The 16,249-nt window shown below is 41.6% G+C and overlaps 1 protein-coding gene across 7 annotated transcripts in view; it reads left to right on the top strand.

Annotated features, from left to right (window-relative positions):
- The first annotated feature begins 13,167 nt into the window (after positions 1 to 13,167).
- The window catches only part of GTDC1 (glycosyltransferase like domain containing 1), a 198,734-nt gene continuing 195,652 nt past the window's right edge, over positions 13,168 to 16,249 (top strand). For 5 of the 7 annotated variants that reach the window (XR_005952874.1, XM_041407329.1, XM_041407357.1 and 2 more), the window contains exon 1: positions 13,168 to 13,263. The gene's annotated coding sequence lies outside the window, so the exon portion shown is untranslated. Of the gene's footprint in view, positions 13,284 to 13,342; positions 13,443 to 16,249 lie in introns of those variants that run through there. The other 2 variants (XM_041407310.1, XM_041407303.1) reach the window with 2 other exon arrangements.

Raw genomic sequence — 16,249 nt, 5'->3', positions numbered from 1 at the left:
CTCCAGCCTGCCATCCTGTGTGGGGTGGATTACAGACATTCACACAATCCACCTCAATTTTGAGTTATTGAGTCTGCAGCTCAGTCACTTGTGGTTGACTTGGAACATATCTTCTAGGAAGTTTTCCAATTTCAAAGACTTCAAGTGACAAAAATTATCCCACATCCCATGTGCAGTATCCAAATGTTAAATTGCTCTAACAGCTGAATTATGTGCAATCTTAAAAATTTACACCTCATTTCTGACATAACTTTTTCAGCTTGGGTTTATAGACAGACGACCATTTTCTGCCTGTATCTTTCTTGTGATTAAAAGGGCTTGTGGAATTGTGTATCTTCTCTGATTTATTTAATGGGCTCAAATGCAGGCTGAAATAAGTGGTATGTGACTGCAATAGGATTTTTAAATAGATAATTTAAGGGCTCACTGGACATCTTTGAAGGCAGTTAGTGAACATGCAGCTGGGTTAAAAAAATATATAAATATATGTATGAGGATGATATAGTTATATACAGATGATACAGGTGTGGAGAAGGGACTAGATACCTAAGCTGGGAATTTCTATTGGGAATTTCCTATACCAACACAGCTGTTTAAAGGTTAGTGAGTCCAGGGCATGATCTAGTTACTATCTCTGCTTCCTTCCTCTTCTTCGTCTTGTAGGCATCTTGGAAATTGGTCTCAAGTCCTAGATGGGAAGGGGAATATATCAGGTGTTACTTAAACATAGAGGAAAGAGCAGGATATAAGAACTACAGCCTGTGATGTTTCAGGGAATGAGGGAAATTACCAGACACTTCATGAAAAGTCTTTTTTCCATTTTTTTTTCCTCTTTAGATTTTCCTTAGTAGCTTGGCAACATGTAATTCTCCAGTCTCCCAAACCCTGTCATCTAAGTTATGTTAGGATTCAAACAGCTAGCAGACTGTAAACAGGAGAGATTAGTCATCCTCAGATCCCCAGCATTACCATTTTGGAAAGAGGGAGAGTGGTTCCTGTACGACCCCGCGCTGTTTACATTGGGGTAGCAGCAGGGAAGAACATGGGAAAGTCAGATATAAATGGCACTTGAGAAAAAAATTGAAAACATTTGCCAGCACTGAAACCTACTACGTAATAGCTCCAGAGTGGTGCTCAGCCCTGTCTCACAGATGCCCTTCAGTGGGATGAACCCGAGCATCACAGTCTAGTGAGCGGGAGACAGTCTGCTGCTCTATTTGAGCTGAATTCCCTCCTCACCATGGTGACCAAGAGAGTTTTATCTGATCTGCTATTCTGGCAAGGTCCTCCATCATTTCTCTGTCTTCTCAGCACAAGCCTCCTCATCGGTGTTTTCCAAGAAACCTCAATCACTCTACCTGACAGAGGAGGACTTCTTTCCAGCAAATGAACACAAAGGCCCAACACTGTCTTTGGAAAAATATGTTCTCTCCTGGAAGGATTCCAAAGGGCACACTATCCCAGCAAGCCCCCTTGAGGACCAATAGCCTGACAGTAGCTGCCCCAAGGTTGTGTTTCGGTTTCTGTCTATAAACACTAAAATAGAGTAGGGTAATGGTGGGTAAGGGTGGGGCCTTTCAGTGTTTGAAGGGGCATTACAGGAAAGGTTGGATCAGATATTTAGGTAGGGTCTGTAGTAGCAGACAAAGGTATAATGACTTTAAATTAAAGGAGGGTAGATTCAGATTAGATATTAGGAAGAAATTCTTGGCTATGAATAAGGTGAGGCTTTGGCACAGATTGCCTAGAGAAACTGTGGATGCCCCATCCTTAGAAGTGTTCAAGGCCAATTTGGATTGGGTTTGGAGAAACCTGGAGCAACCTAGGTGTCCCTGCACATGACAGGGGGTTGGACTAGATGGCTTTTAAGGATGCCTTCCACCCCAAACCATTCTAAGTCTCTCTGGTGCCATTTCACTCTGCATTGGAGCACTGACTTTACAAACACACACCAGGTCACCCTGAGGTTTCCAGCTCCAGCTCTGGCATTGTAAACCAGAGTGATGTTACCTTTAGCTGAGACAATCTGGTCTCAGAGGTGCCGTAAGAGTCATCCAAGCCCTGTGCTATTGTTCCTGCTGCTGTGTTTTGTCTGGGCAGCCCAAACTCTTATAAACAGGAAACTGGAGACTTCAGATGATTTCTCCGCTTGAATAGAGATTGGTACAAGTATTCGAGATTGCTGCCCTTCTTCCAAACAAAACTCATTTATATGAATATTCATAGGCAATTAAACTGTCGTGACTACTTAAGGAAATGCCTGGACTTACACACAGATTAATGTGCGTGTGTTTAGGCTACAGGTCTTGCTCCAGGACCTACAGATATCAATCTATTGTTTGGTCCTTAAGCTGCCAGCAGGCATGTTTTTCTCCTGAAACTCTTCTCCCATAAATACCAAATAAAACTATACTTTGTGCAATAGTCCCAGAGATATCGGTTGACCCAGACTGTATTTGTTTGCATGAGACGTCTTTACAGCACTCTGGGGAAAAACCAGAGTTTCAAAACCAGAACATCTATCCTCAGACAAATCTGCTGAACCGTGGAGCCGTATTTCCTGACTTCCAGGTATTTCTTTTGGAGTAGATACAGTAACACTTGTACATCATTCTGAGTCACTCCTTGTGCATATGTGCACATTACATCCATTTTCTCCCGCGCTGACAGGGCATTGCCAAACGATTTAGTTTAGATAGAGCTGGCTCTTCAGCATAATTTTTCACACACACATTTTAGCGCCCTGAAAGCTGAATTCTGATTTACAACCTTTTTGGAATTTGTTTTTCGCTGTGGTTTATGCCAAAGATGTTTTATTCATATAAAACAAATGCCTGACATTTGTTTCATTAAGATATTAAACTTGCACTCCGTTTGCTCTCCTGGAAGATACCAGCCATGTTAAGGATTGCCAGGCCAGGCTCTGGTGAGGGCATGGATGAGAGACTCAGAAAATGGCATGTGAGCTCATCTTTTGCAGCTCTAACTAGGCAAGCCCTGTTCAGAGCCCTGATTCAGTGGCTATTAAATAAACCAGAAAAGCACCCAACCCCACCCTTTGCAGCTGGAGCTTTGTCTGAATGTGATAAGAGATCATTAATTTTCAATTTGACCTCAGCCTATAACATTCAAGTGGCCTCTTTGTTCTCCTAGCGATGTTACAAGCAAGGTCTGAGTCAAGGGAACAGGAACGGAAATATTAAAATAGTCCTAAAAACCTCTTTAGTCTTGTGATCTTGCTCCTCCTGATTTAAACTGAGCACACCTTATCCATCAGACCATCATGGCCCCACGACATGGATTTCCTCTTGGTGACTCCTTCTTTCCCAGAACAAACAGCCCTGGTCAGCCAAGGTGAGCAGTTGTGCAACGGTAATAATGGATTTTGAAACTCCGCTGCGAAAACATGTTGTGAACAAATCACTGGGGCAAAGTTTATTTATATCAAATGTCTGCGTGTAGCATTTATAACAAACCAAAGTCAGAATAAAAGCTGAAATTCACTGATTAAAGTGCTTGCTGTGAATAGCTCATACTGCTCTGAATTCAAAGACAGAGTTGAAGAAGTTGTTATTACAATCCACTGCAAAAAGAGCTATTGTGAACCTATGGGCACATCAACAGCTGCCCATGGAAAATTATTATTATTAGGGAATAGAAAATGTCCTATTTTTAACAGATACTCCCAGAATATGGGTTGAATTAGAATGAAGGAGAGCCCATCTTCCACATCCTTTTTCATTCAGGCATTTGGCAAGCTGAGACTTTACACAATGTAATTTAGTATGTTTAAATTGCTGTTTGTTACTGGTGGTTTCTCATTGCAATACCTCAAATACTTCAGGAGAGGACGTAAGACTTGGGTCCTTCTGTAAATACACAACTGCCTCCTATGGCTCTTAGGTGCTTTAGGCTGCTCAGTTTGGGTTCACAGGGTTGGAACATAGTTGTTTTAGGGTTGTTTTAATGTGTTTTTTTTGCTTTCAAGTAAATCCAGTTTTCCATCTACTAACTCATGATTTGTACTGAAACAAACCTTTAAATCCTAAGATTCCTCTCCCTCTGACAGAATTAATAGGCCTGGATGGCACCAGAATTGGGACTGGCAATCATTAGAGACTTCATTTCCTCATCTCTGCAGATGCTGTGGGGGAAGAAATCCTGTTGGGAGACTGTCCTATCAAGTGTGAGGAAAAGGGATGTGTAACACCTTGACTGTGTCTTCAGAAACCTTCACAGCAGCCTGAGACCTGCTCAGAAGCCTTTGGAGCTCAGCTTTTTTCTGCTATGGGCAGAAAAAAATTTTATATGTCAAGTAACCGACCTCAAGGAATATTTTCCTTTATAGATCTGAACTATTTTATGCAAGTTTAAGAGTAGTAGAAAGGGAGGGATGATGGCTTAACATAGTTAGATTTTTGGTAACTTCCAGAGACAAGCACGAAAACTGTGGGGTTTTTTTGTTAGTGCTTTTTGATGATGAGTTTAAACCTGTAGGTATATATAGTATTTCTGTGAAAAAAAAAAAAAAAACAAACCCAAAAAAAGCAGAGTGGGTTTGACAAAATTTCAGCTTCCTGATGATATGTGCTCAGATAACCAGGGAAAACAAGCAATATTATCTGAGTTCCACCACATTATGTGACCTATGTGAACAGCTCAGGCAGAAACTGAGACCTGATAACACTTTATGATAAATATCTTTATGGGGAAAAAATACTGTGAAATATTTTCACAGAAAAAATGGTGATCTTGAGAAATTTTCTCCTGGTCAGTGGGCAATGCTGAAACTTGAACCCAGCACTGATTTTAAATATTTTTGCTCTCTTCATCTCCAGTATTAATCTTCAGTGTGCCACTCTGCTCTGGAGTGAGCAGATGAGCTGATGGATTTAACTGCCAATATTGGGAAGAGTTCTTCCAGATCTGCACTTTCTGTTGCAGTGATTAATATTTTTTATTGCTTTTCTCACCCAAATTTTAACTGTCCGAATGTCATATTAATTAAAAAAATTCAGAATGGGTTAATTCAACCACTGGAAGTCTTATATTTATCATTGTTCAGTAATACTACCCAAGTGTCAGCTCTTAGCTTGAAAAATTCCTCTGAACTAGTAAACCAGAGAATAATAAAGATACTATAATTTTCTTTCACTAAAATAAACAGAATATTTTCCTAGTTAATTGTTTACATGTCTTACTCCTGTCACTTCTTTCCTTTCATCCTTATTTTTCTTGTTTTCCTTTATTCACATTTCATCTCTTGAACTCCTTATCTCTCTAATCCCTTATCCTTTATGTTTTTGTTTTATCTCTCATTCCACCATTTTATTCCCTGTTTCCTAAGCCTATCTCTCTTCCCATGCTAGGCTCCCCAGGCTTTAAATGCCCTTTGAACCCTTTTTTCCCTTTCCCCCAGTTCTCTACCTTTCTCTTCTCTTTTATTTTTCCTTACAGCAATCTCTGCAGAACAATACTAGAAGTTGAGCTGGCAAGCTGACAAAAAAGAACAGTTGGAAAGAAAAGTTTACTCAAAGACAGGCACACTTCTTTAAGGGAAAAAAAAAAATCTATAGGAAGGTGTTGCCAAATCATCTGCTTTTTCAGATGTGAAACTTTTAGCAAAGCTCTCTGCAGCACTGATGTGAGGGAAGGAGCAGGAAACACTATCAGGTTGCCAGATGACTTGAGGATGGTGAGGTGGGATTCTGAAGTGCACGTGATAGCAGTAATTCAGGATATTATTCCTCATGTAAAAATAGCTATGCAAAATTAACACAAAGGCTTTGGTATAAAAAGATAAAAGCCAGGAAACTCAGAGGCTGTGCAGCTCTTTTTATCTCATTTCATTTTGGTTTGGGCATTGCAGGGAAACAGCAGAGGAGAGTGTTTACATTGCAGCATCTGGGCCAAGGTGTAGTCATGACAAAAGGTTACTGCACTCCTGCTTGGCAAATGGGTGGGAAGAGGACTTGGGTGTAAAGGTGATGATCTCAGGCTGGGGGCACATGGACAGAGATGGGAAAGGTGAAAGGCAAAGCTGGAACAAGTCATGCTGCAGTGTGGAGGCACCTACAGATCCCCTGGTCGGTCAATGGACGAGAGAAAATTTCAGCTGTGACTTGCACAGGGGTGTGTTTGTTGCTGGGGGTAGAGTAAGCCACTTCAGGCTTTGCCTCACAGAATCTCAGCTTTCTAAAAGCTTAAAGCAATGCTCCTTCCCTGAACACTTCCCTCAAGTGGCTTCAGTTGGCAAATCTCTATTAGATTGCATTGGTTTACCCTGAATTTGAATTTCACTCCTGGAAATAACATGGCCATGTGAAGAGAGCTGTAGATGGGATTTCCTTTCCCATCCCCACCATCTGAGCTGATGACCCTGGGCCTTGACTTGCATTCCTAATAGGATAGGCCTTCCTTTGTAGGGATTCTTTAGCACCTGTAGGTTATGTGTTCAATTAGCATCTATATCCTGAACTGAGCCCAGTTGCACAAGCTTTGAAAAAAGTAACAACCAAATGGCTAATTAGGTCAAATTTGGGGCGTATCAAACTTGACAGTGTCTGGCTTACATCACTGTGGATTTACATAATGGAATTTAACGGTGCTGAAGAGTCTGTTGTGTCTACTCTGATGACTCTATGGAAGCTTTTCCCCATAATTTTCTTTAAAACATAAAATATTCACTCAGCAGAATATCTTCTTGGTAACTTTTTTGTGTGTCTTGTATAGAGCAGGGCTTATACTGCTTATTACCTGGGCTACTAACACAATAGTATTGTAATCAGTTATCTTATTTTTCAGAACTCAGTAATCAACGTCAGCAACCAATTGTTTAGCAAATTTCCTTTTTAAAACCAAAGGTATTTTTCAACTGTTTGCTCAACTACAAAAGCCTGGGAGAGATGGCAAAACCCATGAGAGCTCAAGGTAAATGCCTTTGTTTGTCTTTTCCAGAGATACAACTTACCAATGAGCAATAATAAAAAAAAGCAAACAAACCAACAAAATCTTAAGTTAATAAAGTTTTATATTCTTACTGTGGCTTCCTCTGTCTTCTAGCAGCCCATCCTGTACATCAAAGGTCAGAAAGAACACAATGAGTCACTATCAAAACCCAAAGAATGCTTCGTGAACAATTACTATACATAAATTGCAGCCTGGTATTTCATTTCTGTGCCAACTCACAGTAATACAGCCCATTTCCTCTCCTTTTTTTTTTCCCCTGCTGCTTTTGTCCATAATAGCAAACAGCTTTGTTAATCTGCTCACAGAGCTGGACTTTTTTTTTTTTTTTTTTTTTTTTTGGGTACTTATACCATTGCCTTTCTGAGCAGTGGGCAGCAGTGGTACAAAATCTTTTGCTCCAGCTCTGTAGGCTACACTTCTTTGGTGTCAGAGTCCCCAACAACTCTACAAGACTGCCAGGCTTTGTAGCCAAAAATATCATTAGGAATACTGAAAGGGTGCTCTTTGAAGCCCAGAATCGAAATTTCCTCCAGAGGAATCAGCTGTACATTCGCTCAGTCCTAGCAGAGCAAGTGAGCTCAGCTCTGAAATCTGTGCACATCCCTCAACACATCCACTGTCTGCAGGACCAACCCCAGGATCCATTCACCCTCTGCAGCAACCTTGGCACCTTACACACTCTTATTACTGTGCATGTGGGACAGAAGTATCTTAGTGATCATCATCCTTGGTATTTCATAGTGCCATTGCCAGTTTTCCCATATCTGGCATACCTTGTGTCCATGACTTGCTGCAATCCCCTCAAAGAGAAACATTAATTCCCTTGAATAGTATAACATCCAAGAAATAAAAATCTTAGGACAATTTGCTGAACAAATATCATGAAGACAAATAAAGGAAAATTGTTTTCAGAAGGTAGGCATTATGTGTGTGTGCAATTAATGAGTGCAAACCCAGATTTACAATGTCTTCATTTTATTACCTATGCACTCAAATTCTACACACTGGTCAGTTTTAAGTAGGCTGCTGGTTAACATTTATTGCCTCTAACGAGCAATAATATGGACTAGAAAGTTGTGATGACAAGTAGCAACAACTGGCACTCTCTCAACAATTCCACAATAAGAAAAGAGGGAAGTAAGATAATATCAGCCAGCTTCCTTCTGAAGAGGTTTGGTTAAGTTAGAATTCTTCGTTTCAGAAAATTACAAAGCAAAACTACTTCAGACTACTATTCTACCTAGCATGGGAGGAAGATAGTAGATATTTTTAATGTTCCTAAAATAATCACATCCTATTGTACCCAGCTCTAGTAAAAGGTAGACTGAAGTAAAACATTGCTTTTTTTTTTTTTTGCCTGCTGAATTGTGAGAAATGTTCCAGGACCCTTTGCTTCAGTTCATAATAACAGAAATAATCAGATGTGTTTGAGGGATCTATTCTGTACCCTGCCCATACACTAAACATAGGATTCAGGCATGTCCAGGGCTTTGATTTGTCTTCAAAAATATTCACATCAACTACTGACATGAAGGTGACTCCAAGAAGGATTTGTGACTGTGCTCGCAATACAATTGACAAGTTTGGAGCCTAAATTTTAATTATTTACTCGGTTATTAACCCATGCATTTTCCTGTTTTCAATTTCTAAAAAGGAGGCGGTAGCACTGACATATCTTTGAGGATTAAGATCTAATCCTGGTGGGGCTCCAGGCCAACAGCAATTTATACTTATAAAAACACTACTACAGCAATTTTGAATAGACAAAAGTACCATCGGTCCTCCCAAGACTGGGATATATTGTTAAAATGCTTTTCTGGGGCAATAGTATTACCACAGAGTAATAGAATAGTTTCAGTTAAAAGAGACCTTAAAGACCATCTCCTTCCAATGCCCCTGCCATGGGCAGGGACACCTTCCACAAGACCAGGGTGCTCCACCATCATGCAAATTTTTAAAGTTATTAATTATTTATAAAAATTGAGTGTATTTAGCAAGCTTGAGTGAAAGCTGTTATAGCAGGCTAATTCAAAAATCTATTTTGAGCCAAATTTCAGCAAAGCATTTGTAGTTTTTGTACATTCTTGGTTGATTAATTCTGAAAACTTGCATGTACACATATAATCTCCATTTTTGCATACGCTTATACCTATCTGCAAAGTACAAGTGGCATAAGCACTGTAGAATTTGCATACATCCAACAGAAGACTCAGTTCTGCAGAAGAACTTTTAGAATCATGACCCCTTCTAAGTTATACCAGCAAAATACAGAAAACTCGCTGTCACTTATGATGTAGAGCAAAATGGAAGCAGAGGTGATGAAAGCACTTGCTTGTGAATGAGAGAACAATACATTCCCTGCAAAGAAATAATTTTTTTTTTTTAATTTTCTTTCTTCTCTCACAGTAACTGAATGTGGGTGGAAAACAGTAGAAAAAGAAAGGGTCATGTTTGCTCCTCAAAATTTGAAGACGGTGTTTTTTTCCTTTGCCACAGATGCTCCGTGCTCATCAGTTGCCGTGTACTTCTGAGAGAGAAAAGAGAGAGAGAAATTGCCAATAACATTGGTAACCTTAAGTGTAGGCATGCATAAAAATTTGCTGAAAATTGGGTTGTGGTACATGTTCTTATTTTAGATTTGCCCTTGTTAACGTCTTTTTAATAAACAGGTGCATACACTTCCCCAAGCTGTCACTGTTGTTTATCCAGTCTGCACACTTTATAAATCTACTAATGGAATAGACCCAATCATCTTACGGATCTGTGCTTTAATAAGCTGCAGTCTCAAAGTTTTCAGGCAAATACTTTCTGGCACTATAGTTCTGCTGGATGCAAGCTTCACAAGGTTTGCTTTTCAAGATTTAAAAAAAAAAAAAAAAGTGACACAATTTCACTTCTAAGTTCAGCACAATGTAATAGAGAGTTTGGCACATGGTTGACATTAAGATTAGCAACAAAGTGGGCTGGATGGAGGGAAGGGAAAATAAAAGGTGTAAGAAAGGTGGAGCATCTCCAGAAATGGAGAAAACTGATTTATTCAGGCTGGAGAACAGAAGCCTCCAAGGAGACCTTACAGCCCCTTCCAGTGCCTAAAGGGGCTCCAGAAGAGCTGGAGAGGGACTGGGGACAAGGGCCTGGAATGACAGAACAAGGGGGAAGAGTTCTAAATTGAAAGAGGGTATGTTTAGATTGGATATTAGGAAGAAATTATTGCCTGTGAAGGTGGAGAGGCCCTAGCACAGGGTGGTCAGAGAAACTGTGGCTGCCCCATCACTAAAAGTGTTTAAGAACAGGCCTGGATGGGGATTGGAGCAACCTGGGACAGTGGAATGTTCCTGGCCATTACAGGAGGGGTCGAAACTGGATGGTCTTTAAGGTCCCTTCCAACCCAAGCCATTCTATGATTCCGGATCTTGTTAAGGGAACCAAACATTTACTCTGCATTGCAGGTTTCAGTCCTAAGCAGCACAAACACCCTTTACTGGATCCATCTCCTGGTTCTTTGATAACAGAGATGCTCCAGCCCCTCAATCATGTGTGTATCTTCTGCTGGACTCACTCCAGCAGCATCACATACTGAGGATCTCCAGAATTTAGAGAAATGAAAGCAGCAAAATAAACTTTCAGTGTTTCACTGAAGTTGCTTGGAACTGGAGGATCTTTAAGGTCCTTTCTGACCCAAACTGTTCAATGATTCTATGATATGTAAACCCAAAGTTATCTCTGTTGCTATATCAGAAGAGGAAAATTTCCAGCTATCATCAGCTTGGTTTGCAGTCAAGTCTATGGCCTACATGTGAGATGTCAAATAGCCCCCTATTTACACACAACTCCTAAAGGGCTCTTTTAACCTAGAACTTCACATGACTTGATGTGTCATGGGTTCCACAGTGCCTCATCAGGCGAGGAACCCTTGAGCAGCCTCCGTGCTGGTCTGAGCCACGGTGATCCACAAGGAACTCCACTCACAGACTTCACTGCCAGCATTATTCCTTCTGGGAAAAAGGCAAAAAAAGGAGAACATTTTACAGCAGCGAGCCCGGGTGTGGGACAGATTGAGTGATTTGCCATGAAAAAAGTTAGAGGGGCTCATTAGAGACAAAGTTATTAGGCCAAGAAAACAGTCAATCCCTGTCACACAGAGGTAACAGAGTTGCCAGCCTTGAACTCTAAATTAAAGGCACTTTCTGAGCACCAGAGAAGTGACTCTATTTTGCAGCTTCCTCAGTACCATCCATCTACCATAATGCTGTGGTGTTTTTCTTTCTTTAAATTCTGGGCTCCAACTAATTACTGGCAGGAAGTGCCTATTTTTATGCCATTAGTATGCAAATGAGTGAGAAGCAGAAAAATATTCTAAAGGAACTGTTACAATATCTGTCCACAGATTACTGGCCAATTAGAACATGGGATTAGGGCTGCAGGACCCCAAAAGAGTATGGCCAAAGACTTTCTGCTTGGGTGCCTCAAGTGTAGTTTCAATGGGAACTGTATATACATGGTCCTTTTCCTCAAAAAAAAAAAAAAAGAAAAAGGGAGAAAAAAGTTCAGGCCTAAATTGCCTGCTTACAAATGAGCACTTCTACACTTGGAAAATAAATGCCTTCACTTCCTTGCCTCAATTTTTCTATCCATAAATTGGGGATAAAACATCCTGTTTGTCTGCGTTCCAGCACATGCCAGGGGCAAATTATTCAGCTGGACTGGAGGCCTCCTCATCTGTCACCGTCTGAAAGACGCAACCTCATAAAATTATTTATAATGTGCATGATAAAGATTAAAAGATTTTCAGGTCTTACCACTTCTGCCTAGGTAAAACCTACGAAGAACTGTCTCCTTTGTGATGTTTTCACATTTCCACAGCTTCGCAGTGTCAGGAATTCAGAGGTGCAGGACAGTGGAAAGCTATTGGAAAACAACTTTACCAGGATTTTTGAACCTAAGAACTTGTGAAACTAAACACTGCATTATCCTAAGAGTATTTCTCATGCAAATCAGCCTTCTCGTCACCCTTTCATAATCACTGACTAGCCAGAGTAGGGGAAAAAAAATACAAAATTCCTCAAGTTACTGGTGTTGATGCTTCTCACAGCTGTACTCTTTGGAAATTCTGCTTTGTCACTCCATTAGGTGTTACTCATTTTGACTTCCTATTAAAAAAAAAAAAATGTTTCTGTCTACATACCAGAGATAACAACGTGCTAAACTGAGTCAGGACAAAACATTTCTCCTCTAAAATAGTTTTGCTGGGAAGGTTTGTGACTCAGTGTGGGCAAAAAGAGGGTTGATACACCTGCCTGTAACAGTTACACCTCCAAAGGAGGTGCAACCTCAATCAAACCGGGTTGATCAGAGAAATGGAACATCTCTCCAGTGGCACACGGCTGAGGGAATTGGGATTGTCTAGTCTGGAAAAGAGAAGGCTTTGGGGTGCTTTTCTTGTGACGTTCCAATGTCTGAAGGGAAACTACAGGAAAAATGGGACAAGACAACTTACAAGACCATGTTGTGACAGGATAAGGGGGAACAGGTTCAAACTCAAAGAAAACAGGTTTATATTAGATATCAGGAAAAAATTCTTTCCTGGGAAGGTAGTGAGGCACTGGAACAAGTTGCCCAGGGAAGTTGTGTCTGGCCCATCCCTAGAACTATTCAAGACCAGGCTAGATGGTACTCTGGAGCAACCTGGTCTAGTAGAAGGTGTTCCTGGCCACGGCAGCAGGTTGGAACAAGGAAGTCTTTAAGGTCCCTTCCAACCCAAACCACAATATGAATCTATGATGATTCTAAGGTAACACCTGCTCAGCCTCTCCCAGGAGCTGCAACACCTGAGAAGGTTTGAGTTATGGAGAGAACACACACCTCCTACTCGCATCTAACTGGCAACAGCCCTGATTGTCACTCTTTTCAGCTGCTTTCCCAGAAAACCATCTTCCTTCTAATTGTTTCTCTTTAGCCCACCTGGCGCATAACTCCTCGTTATTTATTCCTCCCACCCCTCCCCGCTCCCAAAACTCTTGTGAAGGGGCTCGTCGCTTTCCTCGCGCGGTTTGTTTTGCGTTCCAGCGCGTCTCTCTGGGCTCCTGCTGCCCGTGCCCCGCTGCGGCAGCCAGGCTCTCCCCGGCCGAGTCCCCGGGGCCCGTCCCGCTGTCCCCGCGGGCAGGGAGGGTCCCCGGGCGGCGGGGCGGAAGGGGGGGCCGGCGCTGAGCTGAGGGAGGGGCCGGGACGCCGGCGCGTCGGTGCCGACGGTCTCCAGGAGGGAGTGAGGAGGAGGAGGAAGAGGAGGAGGAGGAGGTGAGCGCCCTCGGGGTGGGGTAAGAGCGGGGCCGCCCGCGCCAGCAGGGAGGGAGGGAGGTGGCCCGGCCTGGGCCCGCGGGGGCCCCGCGCCGCAGCCACCGCCGGGGCCCGGGCGGCCGCAGGGCCCGTGAGGAGGCGGCTTCGTACCGGCACTCTTCTTTTGCCCTTTTGTTTTGGTACGCAAGGTGTGCAGGGCAGGGGCTGCTTTTTGTGGGCAGTTAAAGGGAGCGGTGAAATCTGTGTCCAGTTTGGTTCTGAGTAGCAAAATTAAAATGTTTATACGTGTGAACAGTTCTGCGGGTGAAGCTGTCCGGAAAAATTGCACTCTTAGTTTTGGCATTCCATCAAGCTTTTTAGAAGAAGGAAAACAAAAACATTAAAGACACTGCTTGTACAAAATGTGTGGATTTTAGGAAATCGGCTTTATTATTATAAGCTAAGTATGCCCTGGAACAGAACACTTCGCAGCAGAGGAGCTGCTTAAATATACTTTGTAAACACATCCCAACTTCAGGAAAGTGTGTCTGGGATGAATGGGACTTGGCAGGTCTGCGCAAATCTTTTAACACATGACTGGAGTAACTGGAGTAGCAGACTAGAGGAGAGAAACCTTTAAAGGTGCAAAAGCATCTACTTTGTTTTTTTAAGGCATATGGGAAATAGTTTGAGGTTTAATTTATGGTTCAGAGTTGAGCCCAATAGTCAGGTAAAGTCAAATAGCAGATTTCAGTGTGGGTTATAACAATGGCTTGGCATAATTCAATAGAACTATTTTATTGGATTCTATTAACCTGGTTAACCTTAAATCTTAACCATGACAGGGTTTTTATGTGAACAGCCTCTATACGAAGTACAACATTGAATTTTAATTGAGGCTTTCAAGGCCTTGTGTGGAGTGTATTCTTGCCTCATTTTTTTCCCCTTTCTTGAAAGTCTAGGTGTACTAAAGTCAGTTTAAATTCTGTGAGTCCCGGTTGAACAAATCAGTTAAGGGGAGATGAGGATTTTAAATTGGTCCTGTTTTTTTTTTTTTGAGTTTGTGTGAAAGTGAAGGTTGTTCTCAATACAGTGTAAACACCTGGGTGTTTACAACTGTAGCAATACACAAGTATGTTTTGTAACTGACTTGTTTACAGACTTTCTGGTCAATGTCCCCCTTTCATGAATGATAGTGACGGTGGAACCTAGCATGAAAACTCTGCTCAGCTCAGGGTGTTGGTGCTTTACAAACAGAGCACCAAATTCCTCCCTCAGCTGATGAAATGCAGTTTGATTTCTGGTACACCTGAATTTGAGTCTCCTGGGATGTGCCATGAGTTAAACACCTGTTAATTAACCCTTGTGGATCCCTGCTTTAGGATCAATGCCACCTGCAACAGGTGCTGTTGCAAAAGTGGTGCCCGTAGCTTGCAAAGTGCCTGTGTTACAGCTGAAACCTGTCACTTTTGCTGCTAAGTCACTCAGACTCTAGTGTAAAAATTATACAACTTCCTTAATGTTGTTTTAAAACCAGAGATATAGACATATTTTAAAGACCTAGCTGGCTGGAGGCCCATTTTAGAGTGGCCGGTAAAAGCAATAAACTATTCTCAAACATTTCTGCTCAATAAAATTTGAGAATATGAAAACAAAAAGTTCCTGGTTTAGCTTTTTATAAATGTTTTCTACACTGTGACTGCAAAGTGCTTTGAGCCCATAGCTCAGAGCCACATGCCTTGAGCATTTTAGGCCTCTGTCCCAATTTACAGCATTGAGTTTGTTACTTTCTGTTTTGATCAAAGAAGTGAAGTTTTGTGGTCTCTGACCAATGTCCTGCACTGGTGGAAGCACTGGTGGAAGTGTCTAAGCAGATGATTTTATCATCAAAACAGCACGTGTTCAGTGTACTTTCCTTCACTCGGGGCTCCTGGAATCAGCTCCTTGTGCAAAACCTGAATCATTGTTGGAAGCTGTGATAACACCAAGCACTTCCTGACGTAGAGAGGGCAAGTAGTTCTGGCACCATTTGTATTTCAGTTCTTACTGTCTGTAAGCTGGAATATAGCTACAGAAAAGAAATGAAATATCTATGCATCTTGTTGTTTGGCTTTACAAGATCAGAATGTGTTTCTCCAAAGCAATCCCATATAGTCCAGCTTGGAAGAGCCATGGGGGTAAGGCATTTCTCCTGCAGCTGTTGAGCAAATACTTAATGTGGAATACTGTCTTGGATTAGCTGCTCCAATTGTCTTGTCCATAGGACTTGTGATGCTACCTGGTTAAATGAAGGTGGTAACTGCTGTTTCTATAAAAGTTGGGATCACAAATGTAACATATACAGTGTTCTCTTGCAGGGAAATACACTAAAACTTTCTAGTGGTATGAGAGTTATTCTTGGTTATAGTAGGGGTAAGTGTTCAAGGCTGGGCTGGATAGGGCTTGGAGCAACTTGGTCTAGCAGAAGATGTCCCTGTCCATGGCAGGGAGTTGGAATAAAATAATCTTTAAGTTTCCTTCCAACCTGAACTGTTTAATGATTCTATTTTGTGATACCAGTATAAAGAACAGCATCTTAATGTTGATTGTTCCATGCTTGAGACATGAGCTGTTTTGCAGTGGGAGTAGTAACAAAACCAAAGCAAATGCCTTGCTGACTTGAACAGAGCGAGTCTCTCATTGTTTGGAATTAATTGTGTAATGTACTATTATTTTTAATTTAAAAAATTTGCAAAAGTGAAGAGCAAACTCTAAATATAAACTCAAGACTGTTAGAAACTCATGCAGCAGGCATTTCAGAAAAGAAAAAATGCTGGCTACCATTTTTTTTTTCTTCCCATTTGTATGTGAGAAATGTTCTCTACCACGTTTGTAAAGCAGGGAAATCACTTTAATCTTTGGTGGCAGAATTGTTAACAAGGGGCTGTGGAGAGCCAGCCTTGGGCTGTCCCCAGCCATCCGTAAGTGGAGCAGTTATCGGTGGGGAAGCGGGGCCACAGTGCTGCAA

The sequence above is a fragment of the Onychostruthus taczanowskii genome, unplaced genomic scaffold, assembly GCF_017590055.1.
Source record: "Onychostruthus taczanowskii isolate IOZ18803 unplaced genomic scaffold, ASM1759005v1 scaffold10, whole genome shotgun sequence".
In the NCBI taxonomy this organism is placed as follows: domain Eukaryota; kingdom Metazoa; phylum Chordata; class Aves; order Passeriformes; family Passeridae; genus Onychostruthus; species Onychostruthus taczanowskii.
This window is presented reverse-complemented; position numbering and strand designations above follow the sequence as displayed.